The sequence below is a fragment of the Hylaeus anthracinus genome, unplaced genomic scaffold (assembly GCF_026225885.1).
Source record: "Hylaeus anthracinus isolate JK02 unplaced genomic scaffold, UHH_iyHylAnth1.0_haploid 11982, whole genome shotgun sequence".
NCBI lineage: Eukaryota > Metazoa > Arthropoda > Insecta > Hymenoptera > Colletidae > Hylaeus > Hylaeus anthracinus.
This window is the reverse complement of record NW_026534330.1, coordinates 3,896,440-3,910,532: the sequence shown is the minus strand read 5'-3', so window position 1 is coordinate 3,910,532 and position 14,093 is coordinate 3,896,440. Positions and strand designations below refer to the sequence as shown.

Sequence of the window (14,093 nt, the reverse complement as noted above, 5' to 3'; positions counted from 1 at the left end):
CAAGAGAGTCAAGAGTGTAGAGATTTTGATTATTTTAAGACCGTCTTGTTTCACTTCTCTGCCCACGACATGATATATAAATTTTCAGAACATCTGTACGCAACAATTAATTAAAGCGCAGAACAGCAGCCAACAAATTCGTTCGCAATCGCGACCCGACGAAATATCCGAGAAAAGCAACGCGAGACGAAATCGCGTTATCTCCTCAACGGAATAAAACACGCAACGCTCGCGTTTGCCAATTAACGTGAATAAAATAGCGAATAAAAAAGTCACCTGCCACCTTTTTTTTTGCGCTCAAAAAACCTGTTTCCCTCGCGACCAGTTGTATTTCATTTAAAGTCCCGCGATATTCGTCCGGAGCATTCGAAACTCGTTTCAACGTGCATAAACAAAAGGAGCATCAACTCCGGCATCCTCTCTAATTAGCATGAGCGTTCGTGTCTCGGGACCAGCCATTCGTTCAATGTCGTCAACGTGCCTCGAAATAAAAATTAAAGAGGAGCGTCTCGGACACTTCGATTCGAGTTTAGACTGGATTTACGTTATTCCGTGGGAACAAAATGGAACACGCGGTAGACTAATTTTCCCACGGGTCACCTCCCAAAAAGGAAAACGGTGTCGCAGTGCAGATAAACGGCGATGATCGTTGTTAGAATCGCGAGGGGGACAGACGTCATAGGGATTGTTTGGAACAATACCAAACGACTGCCTAATCTCCATTACGGAATGGAACTGCAAACACTTCCTGGACACTTAGCCAGAGGGAGCGTTTCGGGGTGCTCGATAATTCCATAACTTACCCCTGTCGTTGCGCGTCATCCTTGTAAAATATGCAACGGAAACTTGCGATTTAATATAATAGAATCGGGTCAGTGCGAAACTCTTGGATTTAGTGCCTTCGCGATTGTAACCGGGAAACGTCGAAAATGTTAATTAACGATAACTCGACTCGAGTTCCAGCTCTGACCTGTTAACCCTCTATCGCATGAATTTTATTCAAATTTTCGCAACTGTTAAAAAGAACGAGGGGGGCTTCCGAGGTATAAAATAAGACATTTTCAGGGGCTGTGTTGCAAGGGGCTGTGTTTACTTAGGAAAATTGTACAAAATGTTTTAAATAGAAAGGCTCAGCGTCTTATTTCAATGAAAGAAACGTATTCTGAATTCCTAACACAAATTACCTGCTAAAAGGATCCTCGAGTCTTCTTTTATTTTAACTCGGTGGTGGACTTTAACATCTTTAGTGGATATTTATAGTTTCGGTAACTTGGAGGCCATTAGCGGCTACTTATACTTTTAATACATTCAACGCTCTCAGCGCTTCCGACACTTTGGACACACTTGATACTTTCCAAGCTGGAGCACTCTTAAAGGATTATACAATGTTAACACGACTAGAAGCAAAATTCTTATAAACAACCCCCGCATAAATTTTGAGCAAATATAATAACGCTCTTTTAATAAAATTCTGTAGAAATAAATATATAAAACTGAAAAAGACTACCATTAATAATTCGTAAAATATATCTCGCTCCAGAATATTCTGAACTCAACAATTTAACTATAGCAGCCTGCTTCCCAAGATTCACCAGGCTCTCGATCAATTCTCCGAGGATATCACGGACGTTTACCGCAAGTAATCGCTTCCACGGTCTATATTTGTACCTTATCCGAAAGCTTAAGGAAGCGAAATCATAATGTACGCTGGGAATCGCTCGAAGAATGAGGTACAGCGTCGATAAGCCTAATGCAATACACGATCACGCGAACGTGCCTAACCGGCCGAGGACAAGCTTTATCGAAATAGCTCCAGCGTGAACGCGTTACCGTATATCCGGTCGGTGGTCTACTTTACGAGCCACGATGTGCCTTTCCAACGAAACACCGAAAGCCGTGGGAAATTCCTGCAGCCCCGAGCTGCGTGGGACTAATTGGACGTGAGCCTCTTAATTAATGACCAGTCGGAAGGGACCCAGAAAACCGGGATCCGACTTCGCAGCGTCTTCGTAATTTCTAACGGTGAAATTGTACCGAGTAATTATGGCAGCTACCTCACGAATTATGCGGAACACCGGCAGTCGATGAGGAAATTAATTTCGGAAATAGAGTAAATGGATTTACCTTGTTGTGGTGTGTAGGTTTTATTTTTTTTCTGGTAAAGAGGGGCAATTTGAGTTGGATAATAAATCTTGCAATAATTGCTTGATTGTTTTCAAGGTCGAAAATGTTTGTAAATGGGTATTGTAAGTGGTGACTTTACGTAGAATAAGAGTTTGAAAGACAAGAGTTGTTCACATTTATAAAAAGGATGTACAGATCTGAATTTCGATCAAAAGGTAATTCCACCCCCTGGAACTATGCTACGAAACCCCCTAAAAATAACTCAAACTCCCCAAGCACGAAACTTTCTGAATATTCCTACTCGTAAAGCCTCCCTTGTGAACCTCCCTGTATGTCACGACGACGATCGACGCGACAAAGCGAACTACCTTATAGAATATTAAAGTCGTGTATAAGTTTCATCCTAGGCAATGTTTCGTTTCTTGCATATTCAAGCAGACCGCGGATACGACGAAACGAAGTTAGCAACGAATAATGCGGAATTGCATATGTTCCCGTTCAGGAATTAAATAACGCGAGCCGTTATCGCGCTCTGTTTTCTCTCCCCCTCCATGTTTGCCCGTGCGTCGCGTCTAATTAATTCATACCAGGAGCGAGCCACCCCTTAGCGATGGGCCGCAGCGGCTTACAAGAGAAACACGCGGCGCTCGTTGCACGAATAAATACGAACAATAACGGTGTATCGCGAAACGGGCTACTTTTGTGTAATCGCCGCCAACAATCGCCGCTTGCCACGCAAATTGCCGTATCGGCGTTGGGTAATTGTTTCGACGCTAGAAAAAATGTTTGCACGACTACGCGACGCGTAGCTTTTGTGCTCCCACCGGTGAACAATCCTTTTTCCTGTGCTCCTCGTCGCGATGGCGCGTGGCGAACTAATTAATTCGTTGGCTGTTCGCGTTAAATTGAATGTACACACCAGCCAATTCACGCGTGCTTATTGATTCTTTTTATGTGTTTTCGTTTACCTTTGGAATTTTTATTGTTGATACGCGCGACACGTATGTGCATTGTAACGAAAATACTCCTGTCACTGTATATTTATTTAAATATTATGTGACTGAATCGTACCGTGTTATTAAAAGAATATATCTCGTGGAATAATCCACCTCAAAAATCAGAGATACTTTGATACATTTTGGTTCATATATTTTTGCGATAAAATGATGTTCCTCTATTTAGAAAAACACTACATGAATTTAAAACAGAGACTGTGCAAATAACTATCCTCAACGGTATTTTGAAATCTAAATAAAACTTTATCAATCCATTTAAAATATAAATATACATAAATTTCCTCGATACAAAAAGCTTCCCAAAACTGTCCAAAAAGTCGGATGGTTTTTCTGCCTCGTACAGTGGCGATTTTCCACCCAAATTGCTGTATCGCGTAATCGTTCCAACGCTGAAAAAAAATATTTTTCGCAACTATGCGCAACGTCCCTTTTGTGTCGCGCGTTCCATACAGTGTTCCCTTTTCCTCCAGTTTGTTTTTAATTCTGAGATACACGCGGCGAACAATCGGCACCGGGGTCGACGACTCCCAGTTATTCGAAGCTAGCTTTATCCAGGACGAGCTTTCACATGTATCGCCCACTTCGATTACCGGGCACAATTGTTTATTGTGCGCCCGGAATAATTGTTTTGCGCTACTGTATCGCGCGGGCTGCAGGCAGGACTCTTCCCTTCGGCGTTCCCGAACACTTCGCTGGAATCGCATTATTCCAACGATTTCGAACGCACAACACAGCTTTCGAATCCTTAAATTAAATTTTAAATATCGACTGAAAGGAGGCAACTGCGCTGGTTTAAAATATGACGCCACTTTCAAGCTTTACAATTCCAAGCTTCGTGAAGACTTGCAACAAAAATTAGAATTCCTCAGTGGTAAGGTAAAAAATTATTCCTTAATAAGTCCCTTAGATACATTCCATACTATATACAACTTCCCATTAAAATTAAAATTCCTATTCTGTTATTTCCTTCCACGTTTTGTGACCACAAACGTGTTAAGTCCACGCATACATCGACCAAAAATCTTCCCAAAACAGAAGACTCCTAGACTCCGCCATGCGAAATAAGCAGCTCCTTGCTCGCTCCTCGTTCCTCGTCTTTACTTCCGCTGTTCCCTTTCACGGGAACCTTTGAATGGTTCGTTAGGAATGAATCACGTTAGTCGTATTTCCGATCGCTAAATCGCTACCCCGAACGTGGCAACGTGAAAAACTTCTTCATCCAATTATCGAAGCGCGACGATTTCCGTGCCCGACAATCAGTAACGCGCGTTGCGTCCGATTGCGCGATTATTTCTGCTGCCCGACGAAAGAACTCGCAGTTGGATGACGGGAACGTCGTGTCGTTTGTCTCGATGCGCAATTTGCTAACGAACACCGGCAAAAATTGTCGAGGAAACAAACGCCTCGACGCGGAAGGGCGAAACGCGCTTCTTCCAGGCAGCTCGACGCGCGTTTGCCCGTTGAAACGAAACGACGCGCTGAAACTCGCCGAGAACAAAGATCCATTTGTTCGTATCGGCCGTGAAGACTACCCGCGGTACGCGGGGTGGAGGTTGGGAACGCGTGGACGTTAAAAAGCCACGCGAACGAAAGAACAGGCTTGAAAGGAGGGCTTGGGAGTCGCATGGAGACGCGTCGGGCCGAGAAAAGAATAATAAACGCGAGCGACGACCGGTGTCGCTGCCGCGAAATGAGAACTCAGCCTGAGAGAAGCTGCCAGCGACGGTGGACTTCATTTAAATGCGCCAGGCGACGCGAATCGTGAGCTCTCGCGTAATCGAATTGCCACTTCGTTGGTACCTACTCGATCCTCACATACCATGCATGCTGGTTGGAGCTTCTCGTTAGGGGATGCTTTTGAAATTAAGGCGGGCGATTGCGCGGCGATACTCTTTGACGCATCCTGAGCATTATTTTTTGGTGAATTAGGAAAAATGGATGTAAATTGATTGGGGATAATAAACGTAAAGGAAGATTGAAAAGTGTTCCCTCGAGCATTCTAATATAAAGGTATGAAATAAAATAACTGTCCTCGACACAAGACAAAAATATCTATCAAAGCATCAGCGATAGTAGCGGTGATGAAAGCAGCGAAAGTAGCGCAAGTCAACGATAACTCAGCCCCTCAGATCACCACGCGTCTGACTCTATACAGGTTTAACTACTTCACACTCGCAATCGGTAGCTTAGACTCTCTAAAAATCGTTTTTACACTCTCAGACTTTCGCCGCCTCCAACTCTAAATATTTCCCTCCAAAGATCCCCCAAGACAATTTTTTCTCCTCTTCCAAGCACGAGAAGTTATTCCAGCTCACTGAAATCCCCGAAGAGAATTCAATGACCCAGAGGAGGTTGAAACTCGCAGAGGTGCTAGACAAAGGTAAGGAAGCCTGCGGAGAATGGTTTCGGTGGCGATGGGTCAGCAGGAAGAGAAATGGGGGCAGTGGCAGGTGAAAAAGCACCGGGTCCACTCGGAATAAAGAATAATAAAGACGAGTAACGAGCGCGGTCGACTGTCTGCGACCAGAGTAAAAGAGACCTGTGGCGAAACGACCGAAGCTTCGAGCCTGATTTAAAAGCACTAAACACTGATTTCGACTTAACGTTGAGATACAACCCAGACCGCGCTACGACCGTGGTCGAACGATTTAAGGAATGCTCGACGAAGACGTGGCGCGTTTTATGAAGAAACTTTTTCCAACTGACGTAACCCACCCTCCTATCCTTTGTCCTTGCTCTCTTCGCACCGATTCGCAGATATCTCTTCGTTACTGTTAACCTATTACCCCGAGACACTTTGCCGGCTAATGTTCGCTTAAATCTTTGTCCACCGCGAGAGAGGTGTCTTCGAGCTTTATACCGCCAGTTTTGGCACCGAGGTCGAGACGGGGTCGAGTGGATCCTGGGGTGAACGAGATAACCTCGCCTTCTTTCCACTTAAGCCTGGCCAGATTGGTTTAAATCTGTTCAGAGTTGCGCGAGGAAGTTCACAGACTGCTATCGTCGCTGTTGGTCAGGCTGCGGCTGTGGAATGTCATCGATTCGGACTTTCCAGGGTCGACGACGTGGAATCTTGAGGAGCTTTGAGAATTTTAAATTAAATGCAGTGTTTACAAGGCAGTTGTGAAACGTAGACAAATTTTTATTCTTAGGAATTTTTGGGAGGGTGAATGAATTTAAGATGTGCTAATTCATATCTACTTAATTCGATATTAAAACATCAGATATCCCTCATCTATGTACCTGACACTAAAGTTATCCTTCACTAATGTAATTTTATTTTCTGTTACAGGTAAGTCACGAGAATCCAGTCAACTCTAACTTTAAAGTTCTCAAAGGTATTTACAAAATCCTTAGCCTTCTACAAAAGTCCCAAAGAAATTTATTATTCGAACAAGGCTATTCCCCAGCTGAAAACTAATTCGCCCAGTATTTGTGACTACTCGAGCCTTTAATTTTCACAAGCAACTTCATTCTACCCCGCGTGGTTAACAAGTTAAGAAGCTGGACCATTTTTGTGTTTCCATTTGCGGATCATTCCGAGCGAGCAAATACTCGGAATGGAAACGTTTCTGCTGCGGGACAATGCGAAACAAAGAGGAACAGCGCGAAACCGGAAGTGGCGAGTTCGGGGACCGAGAGTCAGGTGCAAGAACGCGACTGCGAGTATCCAAGCTCAGGAGAAGCGTGGAAAGACAATGAGCGCGAGAAGCTCGCGGTCGCGAAGACAAAGGATTCGAAAGGAAACGTCGGGGACGACAAAGACAAAAACGGAGGTACCATTTTACTGGTTCCTTCCGCGCGGTTACTTTTGTCTCTCGATAACACGGTGTGAAGTCGCCGACCATTCTCAGTCCACGCTGGGAAGGGAGACGGTGAAATTTGTCGAATATTGCCTTCGAACTTCGAAGTAGCTGCTTCAGTTTTACAAGTGTTTCGATAGCCGAAAGTTTTCGCTGGCCCCAAAGAAAACAATTTACGGAACAAGTTTAGAGATAGTTCCGTAAGTCGGAGTTTTAAGAAATACTTAATCGACGTTAGCCTAATGGATCCTCGAAATTCCACTTCCTTTGTATTCTAAAGACTCCAAAGACGAAGAAGTGCATCGCACACAAAGGGAACAAAAAATAGATTATTCAGAAAAAAAAGGAACTTATTAAGAATCCCTTTCTTCTAAAATCACCCCAGTGGACTAGTCACTCACATGCTTTAAATATAATATCAATTGAAGAAAGAATTCTTAATTTCACCAAGCCTCGCTTTGGTTTCTCTTCATTGATCCTCTCATGCTCCCATCCCTCAAAATACAAATCTCCTCGTTACTCACACTCCACCCAATAACTACCCAAGTCTAAAGATCCTAATAGCTATCCCCAATTGCACAAATTACAGAAATTATCTTCATCAATTTCGCAATTGTCCATCCTACACGCGTAAATTCCAAATGATTCCACTTCAATGCCGGTGAAACAGATTACCGTAAATATACCCAGATCCCATCGATTGGGAGAGAAAAATTCGAGCCAATCGTGGGACGAAAAATTGACCAGCGCGTCATCCCTGTAAAAGTGGCGAAGGCGCACGAGCGTCCCGACGCTTGACGTCCCGACGTTTCCTCGTTACCGACCAGCGAACGGCAATAACGTGGCATGGAAGTAGATCAACGGGAAAGCTCTGGAACGTCCGCGAGTACGGAGGCAGAGATTTGTTGCGTCGTAAATCGGATCACGGCGGGACTAACGATTTTGTCGATACCCAAAGAGCGTTTCCTAGTCCGGCGGTCGACCGTAACTGACTCAGTATCGAGATTTAGGTATGTGCCCGTGTACCCCAGCCGCTGTACTCGCCGATCTGGAACGCGATTTTTAACGTAAACATCGATACGTTGATCTTGGGACTGTGTGAAACAGGGCAGAAAGTTTCGAGGACATTGCAAAGCACCAATTGTGGTCTGAATTAACGTGATCAACCAACCGTGATCGCGGGAATACGATAAAATGGTTCATAGTTCCATAAGCAGACGTTGCGGTGCTCTAGGCTGTGTAATTGCCTGTGAAGAATATTTATCGGATTATGGCATCCTTCGAGTATTATGATTTATTATTATTATTGTAGAAATTTTATTTCGCGAGGGATACTATAAAAAGAAATTTTTCTTACTCAAAGAATCCATCTCCTAGCCTAATTTCAATTTATCCGCAGGCCAATTCACGTAATTCTTATAATTGATTACGTATAAACTGCACTCTCATGCTCCATGGTTTCTCTTAAAATATCGCAATAAGAAGTTTCTGGCTAATCCATAATATCGAGGAAGAAGCGGAGCTAGTCGTTCGAGGAATCTCCAAAAAGACCCTCGCGGCGTTAATTAAAAACTGATACACTCCCCCACCCGGGTCTCAGACATAAAGCCAACCCCTCGGAAGCTCCGTGGAAAAAATTTGCCAGCCGGTTTCATGCCTATTGCCTACCCGAAGAAAGATTTCGCGGATGGGGGTGGAAGTCGGGAACGAAAAGTATTTAGAGGCGCGTTAAAAGATTACCCTCGGCCGTAGCGTGGAAGAGTGGAGGTTGGGAGTCTCTTAAAGGGTAGGTTCTGATCCACTCCCGCGATCGATGGACTATCCCTACTTTTAATACAATATTCTTTGTTACTAATCTTTGAACTGATCACATCAATATTTTCATGGATTACATTGGAATTCGTGACCAACCCATAGGCCAATACAATTTCATTTAAAAATATTCAATAACATCAAGATAACTTAGGTGAACATAACCAGAAAATAGAATTAAATCTACAAGAACAGTTATTAACTCGATCAATATTATTTTTCAGGGTCATTCGCCCTCGTATCATCATGGCCAACCCTCGCAAACCATGGCCAAGATATTTTCAGACTTTTCCCTCGCCCTGTGAATTAAGACGGCGAGCCAGGTCGACGAAAAACATTAATAACGCCATAATCGCGGGTAGATAACGGGCGAAATTTGAATTTTTATCCCCGGTTGCGTTGATCGTCTTCACGAATGCTTCAGAGGCGAAAGGGGAGGATTTTATGAGTGCGGGAAATGGGTTTATGGAAATTAAAAGTTACCCCCACCCCGTGCCCCTCGAGTGAGTTATGCATGACGAGTACTCGGCATAATCTAACGCTCCCGAGACGTCTGGACCTTTTGAAACAACCCACCCCCTTCGTTCCACCCCAGAGGTCGCGACTTCTCCAGAAAAGGGGATGCTTCGAAGAAGAAGTTTGCGAAGGCTCTCGACAAATAGGGCGGTGTTAGCGGCGATTCTCGTGTATTTAACCGACCTGTCGATAAATTGAGGATCTCGCCGATCTAGATCATTCCCTAGAGCGATAGTGCGATTTAATTCCGTCTATCCTCTTCTCCATCCATGCATGGACCACGTCTATGAATTTATTAGTATCTGCAATTTTTCTACATCTCGATAAACATAGAAGTTGACTCTCAGTTGATTATAATTCTTGCATGATCGTACCGCATTATAATATCGGTACACAGAACATAAACCATGAGTTGAAAGGGACGCCACTCTAAATAACAACGCTGACTACCCCTCTATTTAATTTAACATAGAAACTTCCGACTATTTTATCCGGAGTTTTGCGGGAGCTGTTAAAAATTCACGCCTCGCAAACAGTTTGCCAGGCACGTGTTCTCGGTGGAGAACAAGCTACGACGGTGTTTTCAACGAGTATATTCGGAGCGACGAAGTTTTTAACGCGCCGATAAATTCGCGTTGCGGCCGACAATCGAATAAGGACCTCCATTAAGCGACCCCAACGCTCCTTGATAGGTGGAACGCAAGGGTTCGTTCTATTTTGCCAAATTAGCAGATACGAGGTCTTGAATTGCGCGTCGTTGCATATAATTTTACCGCGTCGAGGAAGCAAAAATGAGACGTAATAGGATTGCGTGGGACGCGACCTAATAACGCGTCGACATACTACAGAAAATGACGTGTTGCAGAAAAGGGATGATTTGCATGAAACGGGCGAAATAATTGCAAGCTTGACGTGTGTGAATATTTTAAAAATTTTATTTGTAGAAATTGGCTTGAAACCTTTATTATGAAGGGCACTCTTGGTATGGAATATATGATTTTCAAAGTAATGACGAGCATGAAAGTGTATGCGTTACTAGAACCCATGGGTGCAATATGGACGACAGAAGGGAACTTTAATTAGCAACTGTGTCGAGTTTTATAGGTCTGTTGCTTTTACATCGTATCCTTTACTGTGCATATGTGTTTATTTTGCCTGTTCCTTTTATTTGGTAAGTTAATTCTTTCAGAACCTTACCCTCTGATGTACATACACATTTATAAAATATATTGTATCGTTCCCTGCCTACGCTATTATTTATGGGATTTTCATTTACCATTTTATTTAAAAACAGATAAATAGAACGAAGGCATCCTGAAAGTTACTGTTGATACATCTAATTTGACTGGAAATATTTTCACCGAGTTTGCATTTCAAATCAGTTCGCTTTTACAACTTAAATCTGCCACCTCCGCAAATCTCCTGTAACGCGAAATACTTTTTTACTCGGTGTGGATTTTTTATACGGCAAATGCACATTTATAGACGGACCAGTTTATTTCCTTTTAAAGCTTGTACTCAATCAAACGAAAACGTGCCGAATATATATACTACATATATATACACATACCAAGAGGAATTTTTCTTGCGCGGAAAATTCGAATAAAAATTCCGCGTAATTAGCCATGAATAAATGAAAGGGTAAGAGAGGATTGCCCGTAAAACTGGAAAATTTTATGAATATTTCCCTTGGCTGAAATATTAATGGAAATCTCTCTTTTCACGCTGAGTATTTCTTCGTCGCTTTTCGCACAGCAGAAATTTTACGCACTGGCTAACTCGAATGTTTATTTATCCATGATATTTTTCTAGAACGAGTAACGTAAATCTGAACTCGACATTTTCTACCAGCTTGCTCTTCGAATCAGTCTCCTAGCACAAAAAAAGAGGTCATTGTACCGGGTCTTCAAACAACTCTGACAAAGATTAACGTTATAATTTGCAAGAATGATCGTTTCAAAAGGGGAGTAATATATTCGAATCTCTAAATGATTTCATCAAATATAGAAATGATTCTATTGAAAGGAAGGCTATTCGTTCCATGATATTAACAAGTGTTTTTGTTACGAAAGGAGACATTAACCCTGTCAAACCCACGAGCGCGCTTCTCACAAAAAGGGCATTCGTCCAATTCAATCCGCAAGTGGTCCTGATAGTAATACAATCATTCGCGATATGAAATCCACAAGTACCCTTGTTACAAAGGAAATCACTCATGCTATCAAATCCATAAGTGGCCCCTCGCAGAAAAATTCATTCAGAACCTACAAATGATCTCATTACACCCCGCGTACAAAAGGTCGATTCATTAAAGAATCCATCGTGACGCCCAATCCACAATGAATCCCTTCTCTCTTACAGCCACAAATGTTTTACGCTTTGTTGAATCCACAGGTATTCGCTTAAGCAATTAATAATTAGACAATGACTCCGAGATCTGATTTCCTCGATAAAAATATAAACAAGCCTCTACACCACTAATTCGAGTATAAAGAAATTCCTTTCACGAATTCTAAAATAAGGAGATGATTCTGGAGACTTCGAGCATGTTTCTTAGGTGTTCTAAATGCAGATACACAGTGTAAGTCGATCCCGGGGCTGTCTAGAAAATAATTTCCGCCCAAGGGAGTCCGTGGACTTGCATATTTATGCTTCGTCGCGAGCGCAGCGACTTTTAAAACGTGGAGAGGAACAGCCTGCTCGACCCGAATAACTCGGCGGACATGTGTGCGTGGTTCGCGTAAAAGGGGTTTGTGCAAGGGGGTACGGCATCGATCGTGGTTGTATACAGAGAGGCAGTGATGTATCGGCGCGGGGTTGAAAATTATTTTACAGCTAATCGATAATGCCAACCGAAACGACGAGCGACGTTCCGTGATCGAAACGCTTCGGTATGCAATCAGACCTTTCACGAATTGGCTCGTAGAGCACGGATTGAATTTGCGTCGGGTTTGATTCCAAGCTTTCCCAAGTTCCTGGCTTATAGGGAACTTGACCGTGACGCTGGTCGAGCGATGAAATGATCGCGATTCCCCGACCCAATTTCGTTTTTTAACATCGACGTTTAATCGACAAGGTGCACGAAGTGGTTGAAACATTCATTTACCTTCTGATAGCCGTTCACACCCCGGCTGCATTTTCATTACGTTTTCCAACAGAAACCCCGTTAATTTATCATCGCGCGGGCTCCCGTGAAAGAGTAATACGCGCGCGCAATATCGTACGGCTAATTAAAATTCATACGCAGAGGAACGGACGCGTATTAAGCGGCTGTAATTATTGTAACGTCATTTCGCATGAATTTCACGGGGAATCGACCCTGCCTGGTCGTGGCCAACCTACTGAAACGGGATCGTTCGTTGAAAAGTGTGACTCGAACCGCGATACGACGACACGCACACCCTTCGTATAATTAATTCAACTAACTGCGATTATTAATTCCACTAGCTGCGGTCGTTAATCACTTTTGTATCGTAATTGATCGGTTTCGGGAAAGAAGATAGATGCTCGGTGTTGGATGACTCCTTGGTTTTGGTAATTGAAGGTTGCTTTGTTCTTGGTAGGGGTTGTAACTGTGAATTAGAGTGTTATTTCAAATGGTTATTTGAAAGAATACAGAGTGAAGAAATTTGACACCTCAGTTTGTCAATATAGGGTGGTTAATTCGAAATTAATTGATATTCAGACCAACAGCTACCTGTGGAACTGATTCTCGCACGTGAACCAAAGCATGCACGCTTGTAAATGAATTAAACACCCGTGTGATTGCCATCATTTACACCCTGACGTAATTAAACATGAAAACTACACAACGACGCGAAGTTCGAGATGGTTGGACTCGCTGGACTTCCAGTGGCACGAATCTCTCGGACTTCGAAGTTTCAAATCGTTCAAACTTTCAACTCGAATTGGATAAACTTGGGGTAATCGTCCATGAACCCTCTTGGCACTCGCCACGCATATGGAAGACCATATTTTCGTCGCCAGTGATTATTGTTCATCATGAACACTGACAAAACAGTACGCAGATTACTTTCTAATGATAATATTTGTGTTTTAATATAGGTTAGTTTATTTAAGCGGATTCCAAGGAAAACTCGCCGTGATATTACAATTTTCATGCTGGAACACTGCAATTTACTTTTCTGACAAAGTAGTTTTCAAAATATTATACCATCCTCGAGAACATACTTCAACTTTACATGCACGATTCACGTAGACAGCTTTTCACACGGATTCCACGTTTCATCTCAGCAATATTTCACCCCTCATCCTCGCAAATTACGTCACTCCTGTCTCGATCGAGTTAAAAGGAAAAATTCAAGCTGTCCTAGTTTCGAAGGATCGATGATTTAATTCAGTCCGTGTATGAATCGACTGTAACCCCTGTTTAGATTAAACTTAATCCCTAATGATCTCGTCAAAGCTCACCTAAGTGTGAAAACATACAATTCCAGCTATCGGATTTATTTACGACCATCTTCTGCCTGGGCGCACAGGTCGTTGTACCACGCGCTCGTTTGCACGTGGACTGAACTGACCGGAAGTGATTCAGCGCCGGCGGGGTGCAAGGGTGGACGGCTACACTGTGACCATTTAAATGGGAACGAGTCGATATCTGCGTTGTTTATGGACCAAAGTGCTGGGGAAGTTTACTGGGGTGCGATTGTTCCGAGTGTTACTTTTTTTGAAAGTTTCAGGTCAACGATATTTGTTTAGAGTGGGTAGCATATTTTATTGTACGATATACAATGCGTATTATTTATTACCAACACATATCGTACTCACTTTATAAAGTTCTCGCTAGAAAATCAGGTTTATT

General features: G+C 43.0%; 1 protein-coding gene across 6 annotated transcripts in view; it reads left to right on the top strand.

Annotated features, from left to right (window-relative positions):
• The window catches only part of LOC128886307 (neuroligin-4, X-linked), a 328,018-nt gene that overhangs the window by 173,965 nt on the left and 139,960 nt on the right, over positions 1–14,093 (top strand). The gene's annotated exons all lie outside the window — the stretch shown is intronic.